Source organism: Eriocheir sinensis, unplaced genomic scaffold, assembly GCF_024679095.1.
Source record: "Eriocheir sinensis breed Jianghai 21 unplaced genomic scaffold, ASM2467909v1 Scaffold121, whole genome shotgun sequence".
Lineage (NCBI taxonomy): Eukaryota > Metazoa > Arthropoda > Malacostraca > Decapoda > Varunidae > Eriocheir > Eriocheir sinensis.
Window position 1 is genome coordinate 416070 of NW_026110530.1, and position 21431 is coordinate 437500.

Sequence of the window (21431 nt, forward strand, 5' to 3'; positions counted from 1 at the left end):
CCGACCAAGCTGAAATTTTGTGCAAATCCTCTTGGAGGCCTTGCCTGTCTTCGTCAGTCAGAACCGAGTTACCAATCTTTGTGTCGTCTGCAAATTTACTAATGCGGTTATTGAGTCCAACATCCACGTCGTTGATGTAAATAATGAAGAGCACTGGGCCAAGAACCGAGCCCTGAGGGACGCCACTAGTGACCGGCGCCCACTCTGAGTTAAATCCGTCAATCACTACTCTTTGTTGTCTGTTGCTCAACCAATTCGCGATCCATTGGTTTACTTGACCGTCAATACCTATTTGCTTTAATTTGTAAAGTAATTTATGATGCGGGACTTTATCAAACGCTTTCTGGAAATCAAGATAGACTACGTCCAGTGATTTGGTTACGTCATAAACAGTGAAGAGGTCGTTATAAAGGTTAATAGGTTTGATAGGCAGGATCTTTTGTTTCGGAAGCCATGTTGTGAGTCCCCAATCAATGAGTGGCTTTCAAGGTAACTCACAATTTTGTCTCTAATTATGCCCTCAAGTAGCTTACCTACAACCGAAGTTAGACTAATGGGCCTGTAATTACCTGGTACTTTTTTGTCTCCTTTCTTAAAAATCGGAGAGAGAGAGAGAGAGAGAGATACTGAAATACATAAAATAATGAGCTGGAAAGTGAAGTTCCAAGGTGGTGGTGGTGGTGATTTAAGTGGTGATGTAGTGGAGTGTGGTGGTGGTCATAGTTCTGGTGTTATGGCCTTGAAAATGCTATAATGGAGTTGGTGGTGTTGGTGGTGGTGATGGTGGTGGTGGTGATGACAGTAGTAGAAGTGATGGAAGTGGTGATGTAGATGGTGGTGAACGTGGCAGTGGTGATGAAACAAGTGGTGGTGATGGTGAGGGAACTGATTCTGGTGATGCTGATGGTGATGAAGGTGATGAAAACAAGATTGATAGTGATTTGAGGCAGTTATGAGAATGGTGATGATAGTTGGTGATGACAGTGGTGGTGGTGATAGTGATGGTGATAACTGAGGTGATGAGAACAAGATTGACAGTGATTTGGGGCAGTTATGAGAATGGTGATGATGATGATGGTGATGACAGTGGTGGTGGTGATAGTGATGGTGATAAGTGAGGTGATGATAATGGTGATGATGGTGATGATGTTGGCAGTAGTGATGTGTCAGTGTAAACCTATCACCACCACCACCACCACCTTCATACCGTTTAATTACACGGCTAATGAGCTTACCTGGCGACGGTGTGTAATTAGGCCCTTCAGAGGAGCACAGGTAATCGCTCTTAATGACCTCACCTGGCAAGTCATCCTCTGTACCTGTAATTGAAGGTCATTAGTTTAGTGATTAGTGACGGTGATTATATATGTAATAGAGTATCTTACAATTATATAATCAAGTGTATGTTTGTGTGTTATTTTTCTTACCATACTCAGTAATTCATTTTCTACATACTTACATTTATACATACATTCATACATAGACAGACAGACAGACAGACAGACACACATTCATACATACATAAATACATTGCAAGTAGTTTTTATTTAAATATTTGTTTCTGTTATACCGAATTTCTGTATTATGTATGAGTAAGCAGAAAAAAGAAGAAGAAGAAGAAGAAGAAGAAGAAGAAGAAGAAGAAGAAGACGGAGACGAAGAAGAAGAAGAAAAAAAAAGGAGAAAAGATGATGAAAAAAGGAGCAGAGAGAGAAAGAAAGAAAGAAAAAAAGAAAGAAGATTATTATTATCATCATGAGTATTATTTTAACTACTATTACAACTACTACTACTACTACTTCTACAACTACTACTACTACTACTATTACTACTACAAATACCACCACTACTACTACTACCTCTACGCCCACTAATACACAAACAACCACCCTTCATTATCACCTTTCTTCGTTATCACACCCATTATCACATGCCCGCCGCACCTGTCATTAGCGCTGTATTACCTGAAGTGTCCATTCAACGCCCGCCCACACCTTGATTGCGGGCCGCGGGCAGGTAAGACACCCCCTAATTGTCCGGCGCACCTTCCGTTCCCGCGTTATAACCAGGTATTGCTTCCTAATTACCTCATTACCTGCCCAATCTCTCCCGCCTCCTCCGACAACGCCTTCGCCTGCGCCTTCGCCTCCTCCTTTTTTTGCTTTACTCCTTTTTCTCTTGTTGGAATAGCTTATTTTGTTTACTTTTTCTCCATTTCTCGTTTTCTTTCTTTTTTTCTTTTTCTATCTCCTACACTCTTATTTTTCTGTTTTCTTTCCTTCTTCTTTTCTTTTTTTCTCCTTCTCTTCTTCCTCCTCCTTCTTTTTCTACCTTCTACTTTCTTCTTTATCTTTTTTTTCTCATCCTCCTCATCCTCCTCCTTCTTAATTTTCTTTTTCATCGTCTCGTTTTCATCTTATTATTCCTGTTCTTCTTGTTTTTTGTTCTTATTCTTGTTTTTCTTCTTCATATTCTTCATTTTCTTTTTTTTCATTTTCTTCTTAGTCTTCCTTCTTTTCTTCTTATTTAATTTTTCCCCCTCCGTTTTTTTTTCATTACTAAAATCCTCCTTTTACCTCCTGTTCTTCCTCCTCCTCCTCTTCCTCCTCCTCCTCCTCCTCCTCCTCCTCCTCCTCCTCCTCCTCTCATTACCTGTCCAATAGACTTCCTCGTATTTTTACCCTCCACCTCCTGATTATCTTCTCTTCTTCCTCCTGAACTCATTTTTTTCTTTCCCTTTTCCATATTTTTTCTTCATTTTCTTTCTAAGCTCCGAGTAAAGTTTTCCACGGTGTTAAAAACGTGTTCTTGGTTTTCGTCGTTTTTTTTCAATATTTTCTGTACGTTTTTTATTTTATTTTTTTTGTTCTTGTATCAAGTTGCGTTTAACTGTTATTTTCTACTTTTTTCTTTCTTTTTCCTCATCTTTTCACTTTTCTTTTAATATTCTGTCCAATTTTTCTATTTTTTCTCTTCTGGTTTTGTTATTTTTCCTTTTCCCGTGTTTTCATTTTCATTTTTTATCTTTTCATTTTCGTTTATTCTCGTTTTCTCTTTAAACATTTTTTTCTTAATCTTTTGCTGTTTATCTTTTGTTTATTTGATTTTCTTATTTATATTCCCATTTCTATACATTAATTTTTCTTCTTTTTCATTCCATTCATTTTTTTCACTTCCATTATTTTATTTTTACTTATTTTCGTCCGTCCTTAAATTTGTCACCCCTGCCCTGTGTTCCTTTTAGTCTTCATTCATTTTTTATCAATCTTTCTATCATCTATTTATCTATCTATCTATCATCTTTCTATCTCTCTTCTTTCTCCTTTCTTTATTCATTCTTCTCTTGTTCTCCCTACTCACCCATTCACCTACGATCTATATTCCTATCTATTTATCAAAAGAATCAAGGTCTTTCTCATACTCTCTATCTATCGTCAATCATCTACTCTCCTATGTATCTATCGACATATATCTTCTCAATCAACTTTCATATAATTACCTGTTATTAAAAATGATAAGTATTTGATTAAACCTGAATATCTCTCTCTCTCTCTCTCTCTCTCTCTCTCTCTCTCTCTCAGACAAGGAATACGTCAAGAGAGGAGAAAGGAGAGGAGGGAGAGAGAGGAAGAAGGAGGGAAGAAGGGAAGGAGAGAAGGAAGGAGGAAGAAGGAGTAAGTGAATAATGAAGGGAGGAAGGGAAGGTGAAGAAAGTTATGAGAGAGAGAGAGAGAGAGAGAGAGAGATACAGACGACTATATTTTCTCACAAATCTTATCAGCATCTCTTGAATATTAAAGACAAAGTGTTATTGGTCTTTCCATCACTCTTCTTCTTCTTCTTCTTCTTCTTCTTCTTCTTCTTCTTTCGTATTTGCTTTTCCTTCTTCTCAGTCTCTTTTTTCATCTTCATCTGCTTCTTCCTCTTCTTGTTCCTCCTCTTTTTCTTCTTCTTCTTCTTCTTCTTCTTATTATTATTATTATTATTATTATTATTACTATTATTATTATTATTATTATTATTATTATTATTATTATTATTATTATTATTATTATTATTATTATTATTATTATTATTATTATTATTTTCCTGCTTTTCAACTCTTTTCGTTTTCTTCTTTTCCTTCGCAATCTTTTTCATCTCTATCTTTTTTTTTCTTCTTCTTCCTCTTTCTTCTTCTTCTTCTTCTTCTTCTTCCTCTTCTTCTTGTGTCTGTGTGATAAACTTCAAAAGACCAAAACTAGTTGAGAAAGAGAGAGAGAGAAGGCCATCACTCTCGGTAACTGGCTATCATAACTTGTGATTGCTGGGCGAGAACTTCATTGGAAATCTTTAAAATTGTTATAAAAGTTGTGTGTGGATAGGCCTCAATTACCTCCCCTTCCCCTCCCTTTCCGTTCCCCTTTCCCTTCTTCGCCCTCCTCCCTCCACTTTCCCTCTTTTCCTCTTCTATCTTCCTTATCTTCTTTTATCTCTAATTCCTTTTCTTCATGCTCATGCTCTGTCTCTTCTTGTGTTTCTTCCTCTCTCTCTCTCTCTCTCTCTCTCTCTCTCTCTCTCTCTCTCTCTCTCTCTCTCTCTCTCTCTCTCTCTCTCTCTCTCTCTCTCTCTCTCTCTCTCTCTCTCTCCTTATCTCTCTCTATTTATTCCACTTCTATCCCTTCTCTCTATCCCCTCTTCTCCTCTCTCTGTTTCTTTTACTTCATCCTCTCTCCCTCTCTCTATCTCTTTCCTTCCCTCTCTCTATTTCCTCCTCTTCTTCCCTTCTCCCTATCTCCTTTTCTTCCCTTTTCTTTATCTCCTCTATTTCCCTCTTTATCTCCTCTCTCTATGTCTTGTCTGCCTTCCTTCTTCCTCCTTTCCCTCTTCCCATTCACTTACCCATAATCTTCCACCTTCTTCCTCCCTTCCTTCTGATGTTCTTACCCATTTCCCTTACCTGCCCATCACATTTACCTTACCGACGCTATTTCTTAATCTAACCTTCCCCTCCTCCCTCCCTTCCTCTCTCTCCTTCCCCTTAACTTCCTAATCTCTCACTTAATCTCTTCTCCCATATATAGAAGGAGGAGAAGGAGGAGGAGGAGGGAGGAGATACCGATTCTTAGTTTAACCTTCCTTTCCTGCCTCCGTGGCTCGCTCCCGTCCTTCCGAGTTCTCCCTCCCCTTACCTGCCTATTTTTCACCTAATCTCTTCTCCCTTATATTGCCTCGCACGCCACTACCACCTGTCCCATCACCGCCAATCAACAGTTCTAACTTTTTTCGTCTATTTCGTTTTCTTCTTGTTATTCTGTTTTTTTTTTTCTCTTTTTTTCTTCTTTGTTCTTGTTGTTGTTCTTATTATTATTTTTCCTGTTCTACTTGTGTTTCTTGTTCTTACCTTTTGTTCTTGTTCCTCTTGTTCCCGTTCTTCTAGTTCTTAATAACCTATCGCCGCTAAAATGAAAGTCTCTCTCCGTAAAATAGTAACCTATCGCCCCTGAGGATGGTAAACTATCACAAAAAATACAGTAACCCATCGCCTGTAAATTAAAAGAATCCCACCTTAGCCTAGAGCATGGTGACCTATCGCCCCTGAAGATAGTAAACCATAGCAAAGAATAAAGTATCCTATCCCCGTTTTGTTAATCACTATTTATGAAGTAGCAGCACACCGCCTTGGCCTAACGGGTAGCGGTAACCTATCGCCGCTGAGGGTAGTCTGATATTATTTGGATTAACTGCGCGGCTCCCAACACACACACACACAGTTATTACCGACAGTTATTGCGACCATAAATTCGTTCGAGCGCTTTCGTGGCCGCTTCTGGTGAAAACAATAACAACAACTCCTACTTATACTACTACCACTTCCACTACTACTACTACTACTACTACTACAAGATGAATAATAACGATGATGATAATAATAACAACAACAACAATAACATCCAGTACTACCACTACTACTACTACTACTACTACCACTACTACAAGATATATAATAATGGTAGTAATAATAACAACAACAGCATTTCTAATAATAAACTTCCATTCAAAAATTCAAATAAAAGACCACAGTATCCTCTTCCTCCTCTTCTTCCTTCTCATCTTCCTCAAATGTGTCTTCTTTTCTTCCTCTTCCTCTTCCTCCTCCTCCTTCTCTTCCATTTCCAGAATCCTCTATTTTATTTTTATTTTCCTCATCCCCTTCATCTATCTTTCCCTTTTTCTCTTCCTCCATCTTATCCTCCTCCTCCTCCTCCTCCGGCATTCCCTTAGAGAACAGTAAGAAGGAGATAGAAAACCATCTCTCTCTCTCTCTCTCTCTCTCTCTTATTATTATTATTATTATTATTATTATTATTATTATTATTATTATTGTTATTATTATTATTATTATTATTATTATTTTTACTAGCATCGTAATTATTGCTTCACTTTTTATCATATTTCATTGTTCTGGTGTCTTTGTTTGAGTGAAAAGAAGAAAAGAGGAGGAGGAGGAGGAGGAGGAGGAGGAAGAGGAGGAGGAGGAGGAGGAGGGGGAGGAGGAGGAGGAAGAGATGGATTGTTGATTGCTTCCTCTGTCTGTACGTCTCTCTCTCTCTCTCTCTCTCTCTCTCTCTCTCTCTCTCTCTCTCTCTCTCTCTCTCTCTCTCTCTCTCACCTGTCATCTTCGGGTTCACTCTCTCCTCCATCTCTCCGTCTTTCCATTTTTCTCTCCACGCCTTTCCTCCGTTTCCTCCCACCTTTATTAAATCCCTCCATTCATCCTTTTAGCGTCCTATGGAAACACGAATATCCTACCAACATCCTGAAGTCCTATATTTTTTTTTGTTTGTTTGTTTTTCTTCTGTATTTTACTATTGTGTTTTTCTTTCGCTTTCCTTATCATTTCCTCTCTCTCTCTCTCTCTCTCTCTCTCTCTCTCTCTCTCTCTCTCTCTCTCTCTCTCTCTATCTTCTTGGTGAAAGGAAAAAGGTTGTATTAAAACTTCGGATGGGAGAACAGTTGTGTGTTTGTGTGTGTGTGTGTGTGTGTGTGTGTGTGTGTGTGTGTGTGTGTGTGTGTGTGTGTGTGTGTGTGTGTGTGTGTGTGTGTGTGTGTTTACATCTTGGTATAATAAAATTAGTGACAAAATTTAAAGTGATTAGCATAAATTAATTCGATATGATAATTTAGTGATGTTATCAATGGAGTTTTATATATACTTTTCATTATTATTATTATTATTATTATTATTATTATTATTATTATTATCCTTTTCTTCCTCTTTTTTCTTCTCTTGTCTTCCTCTTCTCCTTCTTTCTTCTCCTCTTGTTCCTTTCAATTCTCTCCTCTTCATATCTTTCTCTTTTTCCTTTTCTTTCTCCTCCTCTTCTTCATGTTTTCCTCTCCTCCTTCCTTTCTCCTTCTCTTCTTCCTCTTCTTTCTCCTCTTCTTCATGTCTTCTTCGTCCCTTTCCTTCTCCTACTTTTCTTTTCTTCCTCTTCTTCACTTTCCTTCTCCTCTTCAATTCTTCCTCTTCCTTTCCTTCCTCCTCTTCACGTCTCCCTCTTCTTCCCTTTTCCTCTTCTCCTCTTCATTTCCTCCTCTTTTTCCCTTTCCTTTCCCTCTTCCTCTTCATGTCTTCCTCTCCCTGTCCTCCTCCCTCTCTTCATCAGTCGCCTCTTTATTTCCCCTTTTATTATCTCCTTTATCCACTTCCATTACCGATTATTCCTCTCCCTCTCAATTTCTTTTATCTTCCTTTGTTTCTTTAGTGGTTTAACTTCTCGTGTGTAAGAGTGTAAAATTTTCTCTCCTGGTTTTACGTTATTTCCTTCTTTCTTTATTTATTTATCTATTTCCTTCTTTCTTTTTTCTTTCTTTATTTATTTTCCTTTTTCCTCTTCCACCCTTTATCTTCATTCCTTCTTTCCTTTCCGATGTTCTTCCTTCTCTCTTTTCTTCACCCTTTTCTTCATATTTCTTCTTTTTCTTCTCCTTTTTTTCAACCCCTCTTTCTTTCTTTCTTCTCTTCTGTACAATATCTTTTCTGTCTTCCCTTTCCTCCCTTTCCTCCTTTATTTCCCTTTTCCTTTACCATATTATCCCTTCCCTCTTCCTCTTTTCACCCTTTGTTTCTTTAATAACTTGTCTCTCTCTCTTCGTTTTCGTTTTTGTTCTTCTTATTATTGTTTCTTTAATATTTTACCTTCCATTTTCATTCATGTTGTCCTCCTCACTTCCCTATTGTCTTCATTTTTATCGTCTTCTATTCTTCTGTTTTCTCTATTCTCTAACTCTTTCTTCATACCTTTTTTTTTTTTACTTTTCTATCATCTCCTTTCTTCTTTACTTCCTCCTCCTTGTTCCCTTTCTCCTTCTTCACTTCTTTCCCCTTTTATCATTTTCTTATAGTATTCCTTCTCTTTTTCTTCACTTCTATCCCATTCTTCTCCTCTTCAACCTTCTTCTTTCTTCCCTTCCTCCCTTTTCTTCTCGTCTTCTTTCTTTCTCTATCGATAATTTTAATATTTTTATATTTTTTCCTTTCTTCTTCTATATCTTTTCCTCCTCCTTTTTCTCTTTTCCTTCTTTACGTCTTTCCCATTCTTCTCCTCTTCAACTTTCTTCTTTCTTCCTTCTCCTTTTCTAGTCTTCTTTCTTCTCTATCAATTATTTCTATATTTTCGGTCTTTTCCTTTCTTCTCCTGTATCTTTTTCTCCTCCTTTTTATCTGTTCCTTCTTTACGTCTTTCCCATTATTCTCTTCAACTTCCTTCTTTCTTCCCTTCCTCCCATTGCTTCTAGTCTTCTTTCTCTCTCTTTCAACAATTTCTATATTTCTTCTATCTTTTCCTTTCTTTTTCTATATCTTTTCCTTCTCCTTTTTCTCTTTTCCTTCTTCACGTCTTCCCTTCCCTCTTTGCTTATAGTGTTCCTTCTCCTTCACTTTTTTTTCCCATTCTTCTTCTTTCCTTCATTTTCACTTCCTTTCTCCCCTATCATCTTCTCTTCTCACCTACTTCCTCTCTTCATCATTCCTTGTCCAGGTTGCCATCTATCGTTATCAATATTTACTCCTTATTTCCCATCTTCTTTTCCTTCTCTCTTCAATATCTTCTCTTTTCTATATTCATTCCTTGTATTTTCCATCATTTTATTTTCTCTTATTTTCATTTATTTTTTGCCACACGGATTTTTTTTCTGTATATAATTTCCTCTTTATTTGGCTTCTTTCCTTTCCCTCCTCCTCCTCCTCCTCCTCCTCCTCCTCTTCAGTAAGACAAAGGAGGAAGGATAAGGCTCGAGGACACTTTTTTTCTTCTTTTTCTTCTTCAGTTTCCCGAAGACTCCAACAATTGTCTTCCCTCACCTTTATGTCACCTGTCCTTAAGGGTCAATCTCCCTTAATTAGACGAAACCCCTCTCAGTATAACACATAGAGAGGCTGCCAGTGTGTGTGTGTGTGTGTGAGATACAGACATACATACACACACACACACACACACACACACACACACACACACACACACACACACACACACAGAAAGACACAAAATAAATAAAGTATAAGAACAACACCAATACAGAGAATGGAAGGAAAAAGAAAAAAAGAAAAAGAAGAAAGGAAAAAGATAATAAAACAGAGACAAAGGAGAAACAAAGGAAGGGAGGAGGGAGGAGGAGGAGGGAGAGAAGGAAACACCTCCACATTTTCCTAAATACAAAGTGAAACGTGAGAGGACTTTAGGGAGGAATAGAAGGAGGAAACGAAGGAATGGAAGAGGAAAGGAAACGAGGGGGAGGAGGAGGAGGAGGAGGTGATGGTAGTGGTCGTAGTGGTGGAAGTGGTAGTGGTGGTGGTGGAGGAGGAAGAGGAAGAGGAAGAAGAAGAGAAAGAGGGAGGAGGACGTAGAAGACTAGTAGGATTAGGAGGAGGAGGAGAAAGAAGAGGAAGAGGAGGAGGAAGAGGAGGAGGAAAGAAATAAAATACTAAGGAAATTAAGGAGATTGAGGAGGAAAGGTGAAAGAAGAAAATAAATTAATGAAGAAGGAAAAGGAGGAGGAGGAGGAGGAGGAGGAGGAGGAGGAGGAAGAAGAGGAGGAGGAGGAAGAGAAGGAAGAAGAGGAAGAGGAAGAGGGAAAAAATAAGAAACAGAATACTAATGAACATAACCAGATTAAGCGGAAAAGGTGAGAGAAGAAGGAGGAGGAAGAGGAGGAGGAGGAGGAAGAGGAAGAAGAAGAGGAAGAGGAGGAGGAAAGAGATCACGAAAAGAAGGAGGAGGAGTCGGAGGAAATTAGCAGGAAGGAGGAGCGGAAACAGGTAAGCAAAAGGAGGAGGAGGAGGAGGAAGAGGAGGGAATAAGGAAGACGGAGGAGGAGGAGGAAGAGCAAGGAAGAAGGAAGGAGGGAGAGAGGAAGGAAGTAAATAAACAGGGAAGAGGGAACAAGAGAAAGAGAGAAAGAGAAAGAGAGAAAAAGAGAGAGAGAGAGAGAGAGAGAGAGAGAGAGAGAGAGAGAGAATCATTAAATTACAAAGGTATGAAAGAATATTGTTGTTAAAGAAAACGAGAGGAGAAGAAGACTACACTAACTAGCTTTCTTTATAGTCTCCCCGGTGCCTTTCTCCTCCACATATCTCCTCTTGATTTACGGAGGAGGAGGAGGAGGAGGAGGAGGAGGAGGAGGAGGAGGGAACAATAGAGTAGACTTGAGGAGAGGAAGTAAGGAGGAAGAGGGTGGAAGAGAGTTGTTAAAAGGAGGAGGAGGAGGAGGAGAAGGAGGAGGAGGAGGAATAGGAGGAGGAAAGACTAGAATAAGAAAAGAGACAGGTGCCAGGAGGAGGAGGAGGTAAAGGGAGAAGAGAAGGAAAAAGAAAATATAGTGGAAATCTGAGAACGGAAGAAGGAAGCAAAAGAAAGAGAGAAAAAAGAAAGACGCAAGAGAAAAAACTACCGAAAATAAGGCAAAGAAACACACGTAAAGGATAAAGATGAGAGAAATAGGAATAAACAGAAAGAAGAGGAGGAAGAGGAGAAGGAGGAGAAAAAAAACAAGGAAGAGAATACAAAAATAACAACAAAAACGAAGACAAAAAAATAGATAGAAGAAAACAGTAAAAATACAGAAGAAAAAATCAAAACTAAATACAAGAAACGTAAAAATAAGAAAAAGAAGAAAATTAAAGAAAATATGAATAAAAACAACAAAAATGAAAACTAAGCACATATCCTTTCACCCCAAACACAGAAAAAGAGAGATAGAAATAGATAGATAGATAGATAGACAGAGAGTGAGAGGGTTGAAAAATATATATAACCTACAATATCACCTTCGCCTTAACAGTCTATCATCTTTATCGAGTCGCCCCCCCCCCCGCCCCCCCTGGTCAAGATAGGGAAGATGGAGGAAGAAGAGGAGGAAGAGGAGGAGGAGGAGGAGGAGGGGTTTAGGTAAGATGGTAAGGTAAGGCCTCCGGAAAGGTACCTGGACTTATTAATCAAATGCTGCCTTTCTTTACTTGAGTGACCCCGAGCGACATCTGACAGAAAGAAAACGGGCGAGGGAAAAAAGAATACTGGCCAAAAGGGAAGGATGAAAAGAAGGAGGAGGAGGAGGAGGAGGACGAGGAGGATTAGGAGTAGGAGGAGGAGGAGCAGGAGGAGGAGGAGGAGGAGGAGGAGGAGGAGGGTGAAGGAAGAGCAGGAGTTTGGGATGTAGATGAGGATGAAGGAGTTTGTTTGGGTAGAATAGGAGGAAGATGAGGAGGAGGAGGAGGAGGAAGAAGAAGAAGAGGAGAAGGAGGAGGAGGAGGAGGAGGAGGAAAAGGAAAAAGATAGATGGAATAATTCACTGATTGATTTACACTGTTGGACAAGGGACACATATTGAAACACGGCATGTCGGTACCGTAGACTTTCACAAAAACCGGAAAAACTAGATCAGGTTACATAACACGAGGAGGACGAAGAGGAAGAAGAAGAAGAAAAAGAAGAGGAGGAGGAGGACGACGAGGAGGAATAAAGAGTGTAGTATATACGACATAAAAGAGACTAGTGAATATGGAGAAGGGATAAAAACGAGAAAAATATTAGAGAAGAAGGAGGAGGAAGGGAAGGAGGAGGAAGGGAAGGAGGAGGAAGAAAAAGTAAAGAAGTATGACAAGGAGGGGAAAAAAGCGGAGGATAGAGAGGTATATATATACATAGAGAGAGAGAGAGAGAGAGAGAAAAAAGAAAGAGGTGGAGAAGTAGGAAAGTTGTCGAGGAGAATATGATCTCTCTCTCTCTCTCTCTCTCTCAAAGGGAACACGAAGACGCTTTTTAAATGTAAACACGAGGTGACACACACACACACCTACACACACACACACAACCCCTCCTCACACAACAACACCCTCTCCACCCTCCCAACCCCCCACACAAACACTTAACACATTATTTTAGGGGGCACTTCGTAAGATTGGATTAATATTTACTTTGGGCATTAGGCAGAAGAGAGAACTAAGGACACGCCTCATGTATTTGTCTTTGTCTATGTCCGTGGTGAAGTGTCATGGTGGAGAGAGTGTGGAGAGCTTGGTCGTGTGGATAATCTAGGAGAAGTGGAGTGAAGAGGGGCAGAGTGGAAAGATAAGGGGAAAGGGGGAGATAGGGAAGGTGGAAGGGGACGAGAGAGGGATATAGAGGTATGGGAAAGAAATAGAATAGGAAGGAAAGTGATAGGTAGTGAAAATAAAAGATCTGGAAGGTGAGAAAGAAAGGGAAGGTTGAAGGAGTAAGGAGAAAAGGGGGATAGGGTAAGAAGAAAGGGATGAGAGAAAGGGGAGAGGAAGGAAAGAAAAGAAGAGATGGAAGATTAGAAAGAGGGAATAGGATGGAAGGATAAAGAGGAAAAGGAGGGTAGGAGAAAAAAGAAGACGGAACAGGAAGAAAAGGACGAAAAAATAAAAGAGGATGAAGGAGAAAATGGTGAGAATAGAGAAAAAGGGAGGGTGATAAGAAAGACTTCAGACTGGGAGGGTGAAGAGGAAAGGGAGGGAAAGAAGTAGAAAGGAAAAAGAGGAAGGAGGAAAGAGAAAGGAGAAAATAATAAAGGAAATGAAAGGTGAGAAAAAAAAGAGTCCATACTGAGATGGTAGAGAGGATAAAAAAAAAGGAAGAAGAAGGGAAGGGAAGGAAAGAAAAAGAGAAAAGAGGAAGGATATGAAATTGAAGAAAAAGATGAAAATAAGACTAAAGAATACGATAGGTGAAAAAAAAAGAGTTCACCCTAAGATGGTAGAGAGAAAGAAAGAAAAATAAGAAAAGGAAGAAGGGAATGGAAGGAAAGAAAAAGAGAAAAGAGGAAGGATATGAAATTGAAGAAAAATATGAAAATAAGACTAAAGAAAACGATAGGTGAAAAAAAAGAGTTCACACTGAGATGGTAGAGAGAAAGAAAGGAAAAAAAAAAGAAAGGGAAGAAGAAAGGAAGGAAAGGAGGAAAGAGGAAGGATATAAAATTGAAGAAAAAGATGAAAGGAATGAGAAATGAAAGAAGGGTGGGAGGCAAAAGGAGAAGAAGAGGGGGAAGAGGTGGCTGAGGGGTGAATCTTCCTTCCTCACAATACGCCTTTTTTATCTTGGAGGAGGAGGAGGAGGAGGAGGAGGAAGATGATATGTGTCGTTCTCTCTACACGGTTATGCCATCAGTGGAGAGATGAGCTGAAGGGAAGGAAGAGAAGGAGGGAAGGAGGGCAGAAAGAAGAGAAGGAAAGGAGAAAAGGAAGAATATAAAGATGATGAGAGTGGAAGGAGGAGCTGGAGAAGGGACGAGAAGGGAGAAGGAGGGAAGGGAGAAAGGAGGGAAGGCAAGATTATGAGGAGGAGGAGGAAAGAAAGTGAAAGTGGAAGGAGGAAGAGGAGGAAAGGAAGAGAAGGCGAAAGGAAGGAGAGTTAGAAGAGGAATTAGAAGAGGACAGAGAGTAGAAGGAAGTAAGGAAGGAAAAAAGAGTAAAGAAGAAAATTAAGGAAGAAAAGAAGAAAGTAAGAAGAGAATAATAAAGGAAAGAAAAGGGAATAAAAAGGGAAACAGAAGTGGATGGAAGAAAGGAACGAGAAAAGGATAAAGATGAAAGAAAAGGTAAGGAAAGAAAGGGAAGAGAAGGGCAAGGGAAAGAGGGAAAGGAGAAGAGATAGGGAAAAAAAAAAAGGGAAGAGAAAGGGAAGAGGAGAAAGAAGGGAAGAGAAACAGGAAGAAGAAAGGAGAAAGGCAAGGAAGAGGAGAGTGTTGGAGGAAAGATATAAAAAGGAGAAAGGAAAGGAGAAGAAAGCTAAGAAAAGGAGGAGGAGGAGGAGGAGGAGGAGATGAACAAGAGGTTATTGTGGAAATCTGCATTTTTATGTATCTCTCTCTCTCTCTCTCTCTCTCTCTCCTCCTTCTCTCCCTCAGACGTCTCATTTACCTCCTTTTTCCTCCCTCCCTTACACGTTACCTCCATCCAATCATTTTATCTCCCTTCTGATTTTCCTCCTTCTCTCCCTTCCTTACTTCCTTCCTTTCTTCCTTCCTTCCTTCTTCTCTCTCTTTCTGTCTTCCATTCTCTCACTTTGTTTTCGTTTCACATGTTTTAAGCTTTCATGGTCTCGTTTTCTATTATCATTATTATTATTATTACTGTTATTATTTACTATTATTCTCTTCTTCTGTTTTGTCTTCTTTTATCAAATTGTAATCCTTCTACGTATGAGTTTAATGTTCCTTTGTTTCTATTAGCATTGTGGTCATCCGTGGAAGAGGAGGAGGAAGAGGAAGAGGAAGAGGAGAAGAAAGAAGAGAAGGAGGAAGGATAAAAAGACAGACCATGAACCAGAAAGAAGAGTAAAAAACATAACACTCGGTAGAGAAATTAAAAAAAAAAGTAGAATAAGGAGGAGGAGGAAGAAGAAAGAAGAATACGACGAGAAGGAAGGAAAGGAGGGAAAGAAAGAAGAGCACAAGGAGGAGGAGGAAGAGAAGGCAGAAGAAGAGGAGGAAGAGGAGGACCCATGGAGTTTGATCGGCCATGCATTTGTCCAAACTTTTAGCATTTTCACGGCCAGGGCAAAACATGGACTATTTGGGTGCGTGGAGGGAAGAAGTGGAGGAAGGAGGCACGGAGGGAGGGAGGGAGGAGAGGAAGGAAATGGAGGACGGAGGAACGGAGGGAAGTATGGATTGAAGAGAAGGAATGGGAAGTAAGGGAAAGTGAAGAGACATGGAAGAAGGAATGGTTGGAAAAGGAATTGAAGGGAAGGGACGGGAAGGGAAGGAAGGAAGGGAAGGAAGGAAGGAAGGAAAGGAAGGAAGGAAGGAAGGAAGGAAAGGAAGGAAGGAAGGACGGAAGGAAGGAAGGGAAGGAAAGGAAGGGAGAAGGAAGGAAGGAAGGAAGGGAAGGAAAGGAAGGGAAAAGGAAGGAAGGAAGGGAAGGAAAGGAAGGGAAAAGGAAGGAAGGAAGGGAAGGGAAGGGAAGGGAAAAAAGAGAAATTTGAATAAAAAGAAAAAAAACGATTGGAAGGGAAGGTAAAACAGAAAGGTAAAAAGGGGTGAAGGACACGAAGAAGAAGATGAAGAGAAAGAGGATGACAACGAAGAAGAGGAAGAGGAAGAAGAAGAAGAGGAAGAGGTCCTAAAATACAGAGTTAAGTCTTCCATTGAGGAAATTCTTGCCTCCAGCGGCTTGTGGTTGGTGGGTATTTTTCCTTCTTTATTATGAATCGGAGGAGGAGGAGGAGGAAGAGGAGGAGGAGGAGGAGGAGGAGGAGGAGGAGGAGCAAGCGTTCTTCACCACAATATTCTGCGTTTCTTAAATTCCACAGACAAGTTGAGGTTCAGACTCCTCCTCCTCCTCCTCCTCCTCCTCCTCCTCCTCCTCCTCCTCCTCGAAACGTAACACACTTGAAAAGCTCCACTAAAACTTCCTCTTTACCATTACGCTTAACTTTCAAACTTTCTCCTTACACTTCCTCTTCCTCCTCATCCTCTTCCTTCCTTTTCCCTCTTTTTCCTTCCTTCTTTCTCTGTTTCTCTCTTCCTTCCTCTTTTTCATCTTCCTTCTTCTTTCTGTCTGTCTCTTCCTTCCTTCTTCCTCTTTATCTCTTCCTTCCTCTTTCATTCCTGTTTTCTCTATTATTCTCCTCTTCCTTCCCTTCTTCTTCCTGTTGTTTTTTCTCTTGTTTTTCCTCTTCCTCTCTCTCTCCTTCTCTTCCTTGTCTTGTTTCTTCCTTTCTTCCTCTATTCTTCCCTTTGTTCCTTCCTTTCTTCCTTTCTCCTTTCTTCCATTGTTTCTCTCTTTCTTCCTTTTCCTCTCTCCTTTCTTTTGTTTATCAAGTTTCCTTCCTCTCTTCTTCCCTCGCTTTGTCTTCTTTTCCTTCTTCTCTTCCTTCTTTGCTTTGCCTATCTCTTCCTTTATCTCTGTCTCTCTCTCTCATTTTCTATCTTCTCATTTCTCTGTTTCTCTTTCGTTTGTTTTGTCTTCTTTTCTTTCTCCTTCCTTTTATCTCTTTCTTCTCTCCTTTCTCCTCTTCGTTCTCTCTCTCCTTACCTCCATCTTTCCTTTCTTTCGTTTCCCTTTCTCTTCGTTTCTCTCTTCTTCCCTTCCTTTCGTTGTCTATCTCCTATTCTCTCCTTTATTCTCGTTTGCTTTTCTCTTCCTTTCGCTCTCCTCTCTCCTTCATTCCTTCCCATTATCTCTCTTTCTCTGCGTCTCTCCCTTCCGTTCTCTCTCTTTTTTTTCTCTCCCTCCCTCCCATATTTCCATTTTTCCTCTTCTTCCTCTCCTCTTTCTTTCTCTCTTTATATTCCTCCTCCCATTAATATTCCTCCCTTCTCCATTTTTTTCCTCCGTTTTCCCTCAGTATTCAAGCCGCTTTTTTCCTCTCCTTTTATTTTTTCCTTTTTCGTTCTTTCCTCCCTTTTTTTCTCCTCCTCCTCCTCCTCCCTTCCTTCTCCTCCTCCTCCCCTCAGGAAACATTCAAATTCCTGCGAAATAGGTAAAAGTGAAGGTATTGAAATGTGCAGTTATAACACACACACACACACACACACACACACACACACAGTTATATAAGGAAAAACATGAAATAGGAATGCCAAAGACTTTTAAAAATGACGTATTGAAGAAATGAAGAAAATATAAGGAAATTAACTTGAAATATGGATGAAATAGAACTTAATAGAAAGGAGGATTAAAAAAAGGATGAAATTGGGATATTAAAATAAAAAATGAGATAAAGAAAAAAGGGAAAATATTGGACGGAAAATAAAATAAAAACGCCCACCCTAAAAAAATAAGAGAAAACGGGAAGTCAAAGTTGAAAAAAAATGAAAAAAATGATCAGAGAAGTTTGAACGTGAGCCCAGAAAAAGAAAAAAAAGTGAGGAACAAAAGAAACAAAAAAACAAAACAAAAAAAGACGAACAGCAAAACGAGACAAATCAATTAAGGAGACGCTAAAGAAAACGAGAAACCGGAAACAAAGAAACGAGAAATTGCGAAAAAAAAAATGGGAAGAGAGAGAGAGAAAGAGAGAGCAAAGAAGGGAGGAGAGAGAGAGAGAGAGAGAGAGAGAGAGAGAGAGAGAGAGAGAGAGAGAGAGAGAGAGAGAGAGAGAGAGAGAGACGAAAGAGGATAAAAAAACGAACACTAAAAGAGAGAAATAGATGAGAGAAGAAGAGAGAAAAATAAATATAAGGGAGAAGAAAATAAATAAATAAGAGACAGAGAAAGAATGAAGAAAGAAAAGGAAGAAATAGGAAATGAACAAATGCTGAAAAAAAAGAGAAGATAAAGAACAATAAAAAGAAGGAAACGGAAAATGAATAAGAAGAAAGACTGAAAGAGAGAATGAAGGAAATAAGGAAAGAATAACAAATAAAAATCAAAGAAATGACGAAGAAAGAAGCAAAGAGAGAAAGAAATAAAGAAAACCGAAAGAAAGAAGGAAAGAAGAAGCAAACAAGAAATAAAAGAAAGAAAGAAAAAAAGAGAATCAGAGCAAAGAAAAAACACTGAAAAGAATGAAGGAAAGAAACACAAACAAAAATAAAAAAATAAAACATAAAAGAAAGTAAAGAAAAATGAAGACACAAGCAAACGAAAAAAGACAAATCAAGAAAAACGAAAGACATGCGAACAAGAAACAAAGAAAAAAACAAAACAAAGAAAAAAGAAAAAGAGTATCACCTTGTTAAGTTTAAACCATATGAACTTGGGGCGAAGAATGTGACTTATTTCCTTAACTTTCTGGAGAGTAATTTCATAAGGAGGAAGAGGAGGAAGAAGAGGAGGAGGTGGAGGAGGAGGAGGAGGAGGAGGAGGAGGAGGAGGACGAGGAGGACGAGGGCAAAGGAACATGATAATGATAATAAAAAGTTTTAATTTCAAAGCTTTCTTCTCACACTCTCGCGGACTGAAAGGGGAAGGAGGGAAGGGAGGGAGGGAGAGGGAGAAGGAGAAGGAGGAAAGAGAAGAAAGGGCAGAAGGAGAGAGGAGTCAAGGAGAGTAGTAGAGGAAGGAGGAGAAAGGAGGAGGAGGAGAAAGAGATAATGACGAAGAGGGAGATAGATAATGAGGGAAGATGAAAGAAAAGGAAGAACAAAAGCCAAGAGAGACAGAGAAGGAGATAGAAGGAAAGGAAGGAGGGAAGGGAAAGGAAAGGAAGAACAGGAGGATAAAAGGAGACAGAAGGAGAGGAGAGGGAGGAGGAGAGAGAAGGACGAAACAGAAGAGAAGAGAAATGTAGAAGAAGGAAAGGAAAGGAAGAGGAGAAGGAAAGAGGAACAGAATAGGAAATAGAGCGAAAGAAGATGAAAGGAATGATGAAAAGGAAGGAGAAAGAGACGAAGAAGGACTTAAAAGAAAAAGAAAAGACGAACAGAAAGAGAGGGAGGGACGAAGGAGATAAAAAAAAGATTAAGGAAGAAAAGGAAGGACATAGGAAAGAAAAGAGATAGAGGGAGGGAATAGTGAAGGAGAGAGAGAGAGAGAGAGAGAGAGAGAGAGAGAGAGAGAGAGAAGGAAAGGAGGATATCTGTACCTCTTAATATTTCTTTCTTTTCCTTCAATTTCCTTTTATATCCTTACTTTTAATCTTCTCATTTTCTCTCACACGTTATGCCTCCACTTTTATCCTTCATGTTATGGCCTATTCTGTTTTCCTCCTTCCACATCTTTTTATTTCCACATTTTCTTCTTAACTCTTTTTTTTATTACTGTTTTAAGAGGGCCTTTGTTCCCTGTGATTATTTTCTTTCTTTCTTTCTTTCTTTCTTTCTTTCTTTCTTTCTTTCTCTCTTTTCCTTTTTTCTTTATCTTCCTTTTTAATTATTTTCATTTCTTTTTCTCAGAACATGCGTATTTCTCTTTTCATCTCTCTCTCTCTCTCTCTCTCTCTCTCTCTCTCTCTCTCTCTAAATACATTACCTAGAACTGTCTTTTTTTTTCTCTCTCTCTCAAAAAACATATTTCCCCTGTTTCTCCCTTTCTAGGAATTCTCTCTCTCTCTCTCTCTCTCTCTCTCTCTCTCTCTCACTTTCACTTTCACTTTCACTTTCCCCCTCCCTCTCCCTCTCCCTCTCCACTCTTACTTTCACTCTCACTCTCACTCTCATTAGCTCACCTGATCGCCCCACTACATAGGCGGGCGCCAACACAGGTGAGACAATACCTGACGCTCGGGCTCATTAGCGTGAACTGCCAAACATACCAACACACACACACACACACACACACACACACACACACACACATGGACACACATCTGCTTCTCTCTGATTACCTATTGGAGCGAGAGCAAAGGTGTGTGCGCGCGTGTGTGTGTGTGTGTGTGTGTGTGTAAGGTGACCAAGGACAGGTGGCAAAATAGACGAGGTTTTTTTTTCTTCAGGTAAGGTGATAAAAAAAAACAGTGAATTGACAAAGGCTAGTGACAAAAAAAGGTGATGTTTTGTCATAGGAAAAAAAAAGAGCGACGGAATACAGGAAATGACGTGAAAAAAGGAAAAAAAGAAGCTGGAAGTGCAACCGGGAAATGAAAAAAAAAGTCGAATGAGGAAAAAATAAAAACAAAGGAAAAGAAAGAAAAGAATGAAGTTTTGTTTTCCTGGATGACTGAAGCAAGATGAGAAGCGTGCGTGTGTATGTGTGTGTGTGTGTGTGTGTGTGTGTGTGTGTGTGTGTGTGTGTGTGTGTGTGAGTGTGTGTGTGTGTGTGTGTGTGTGTGTGTGTGTGTGTGTGTGTGTGTGTGTGTGTGTGTGTGTGTGTGTGTGTGTGTATCTGAATCAAAGCGAGGCGGACAAGCTAATAACTACACACACACACACACACACACACACACACACACACACACACACACATTGACAGACAGCACGATATCCCCTTTAATACTGACAAAATTAATGGTTTAGTTTCCGCCGCGTTCCGTTTTCTATTATTTCCATTTATCCGGTTTCCCATTTTTTATCTCCTCTACCCCCCGATAAAAAAAACTACCACTACTACTACCATCATCACCACCACCACCACCACCACCACTACTACCACCATTGTCAACCTCCTAATTTACATGATTCTTTATTCATTTGCGAGAGTCATTTACATATTAGCGATAAAATAGTTTGCCATCGACTAAACACACACACACACACACACACACACACACACACACACACACACACACCACACACACACACACACACACACACAGCAGATAAACAGGACGAGGGAGACAGGAGATATTTTACGCCAAACCTGAGCAATGAAAAAAAAACATGCGTGCGAAAATACTCCCGTCACTTGAAATATTTGGTGAAGAGGGACAACAACGGTCATAATGGCCGGCCTGGACGAGCATCAATACCTGTCGAGAATGGCTCAGGTGTTTGTGGGGGGGGAGGGAGGTGGAGGGAGGGAGGGAGGAGGGAGGGGGAGGGGGAAGGTTGTGTTTGTGTTTGTGTGTGGGGAGAGGCGTTTTTTGTGTGTGTGTGTGTGTGTTCGTAGTAAGGTAGATAGGTAGATATACAGGCAGGTACATAGGTAAGTCAATAGGTAGGTAGGTAAGGTAAGGTAGGGAAGTAGAAAAATAAAAAAGGTAATATATATAGAAAGACAAACATTGAGAAAGGAAGGAGATACAAACATAGATATAGATGTGTGCGTGTGCGTGCGTGCCTGTGTGTGTGTGTGTGTGTGTGTGTGTGTGTGTGTGTGTGTGTGTGTGTGAATAGCAGGCTGGTCTCCTTGTTACACAGCACAATGGTTCCTTCACATGGCAAGTTGGTTTGTGTATTCTTGACCTTGAAATATTAAAAAAAATGTTGCTCGCCAGGAATTTCTACACAATCGCCTTCCACTGATTTTGCTTCTTCATTTTTTTTTTTTAATTAAGGATGTTCTGGGAAGGTGTTTTCTTTTCTTTTATTTATATTTTCATTTC

At 39.7% G+C, this 21431-nt stretch overlaps 1 long non-coding RNA gene across 1 annotated transcript in view; it reads right to left on the reverse strand.

Annotated features, from left to right (window-relative positions):
* The window catches only part of LOC126989556 (uncharacterized), a 76534-nt gene that overhangs the window by 28959 nt on the left and 26144 nt on the right, over positions 1-21431 (reverse strand). The window contains exon 2 of the long non-coding RNA XR_007743430.1: positions 1236-1319. This is a non-coding gene — a long non-coding RNA (uncharacterized LOC126989556). The remainder of the gene's footprint in view (positions 1-1235; positions 1320-21431) is intronic.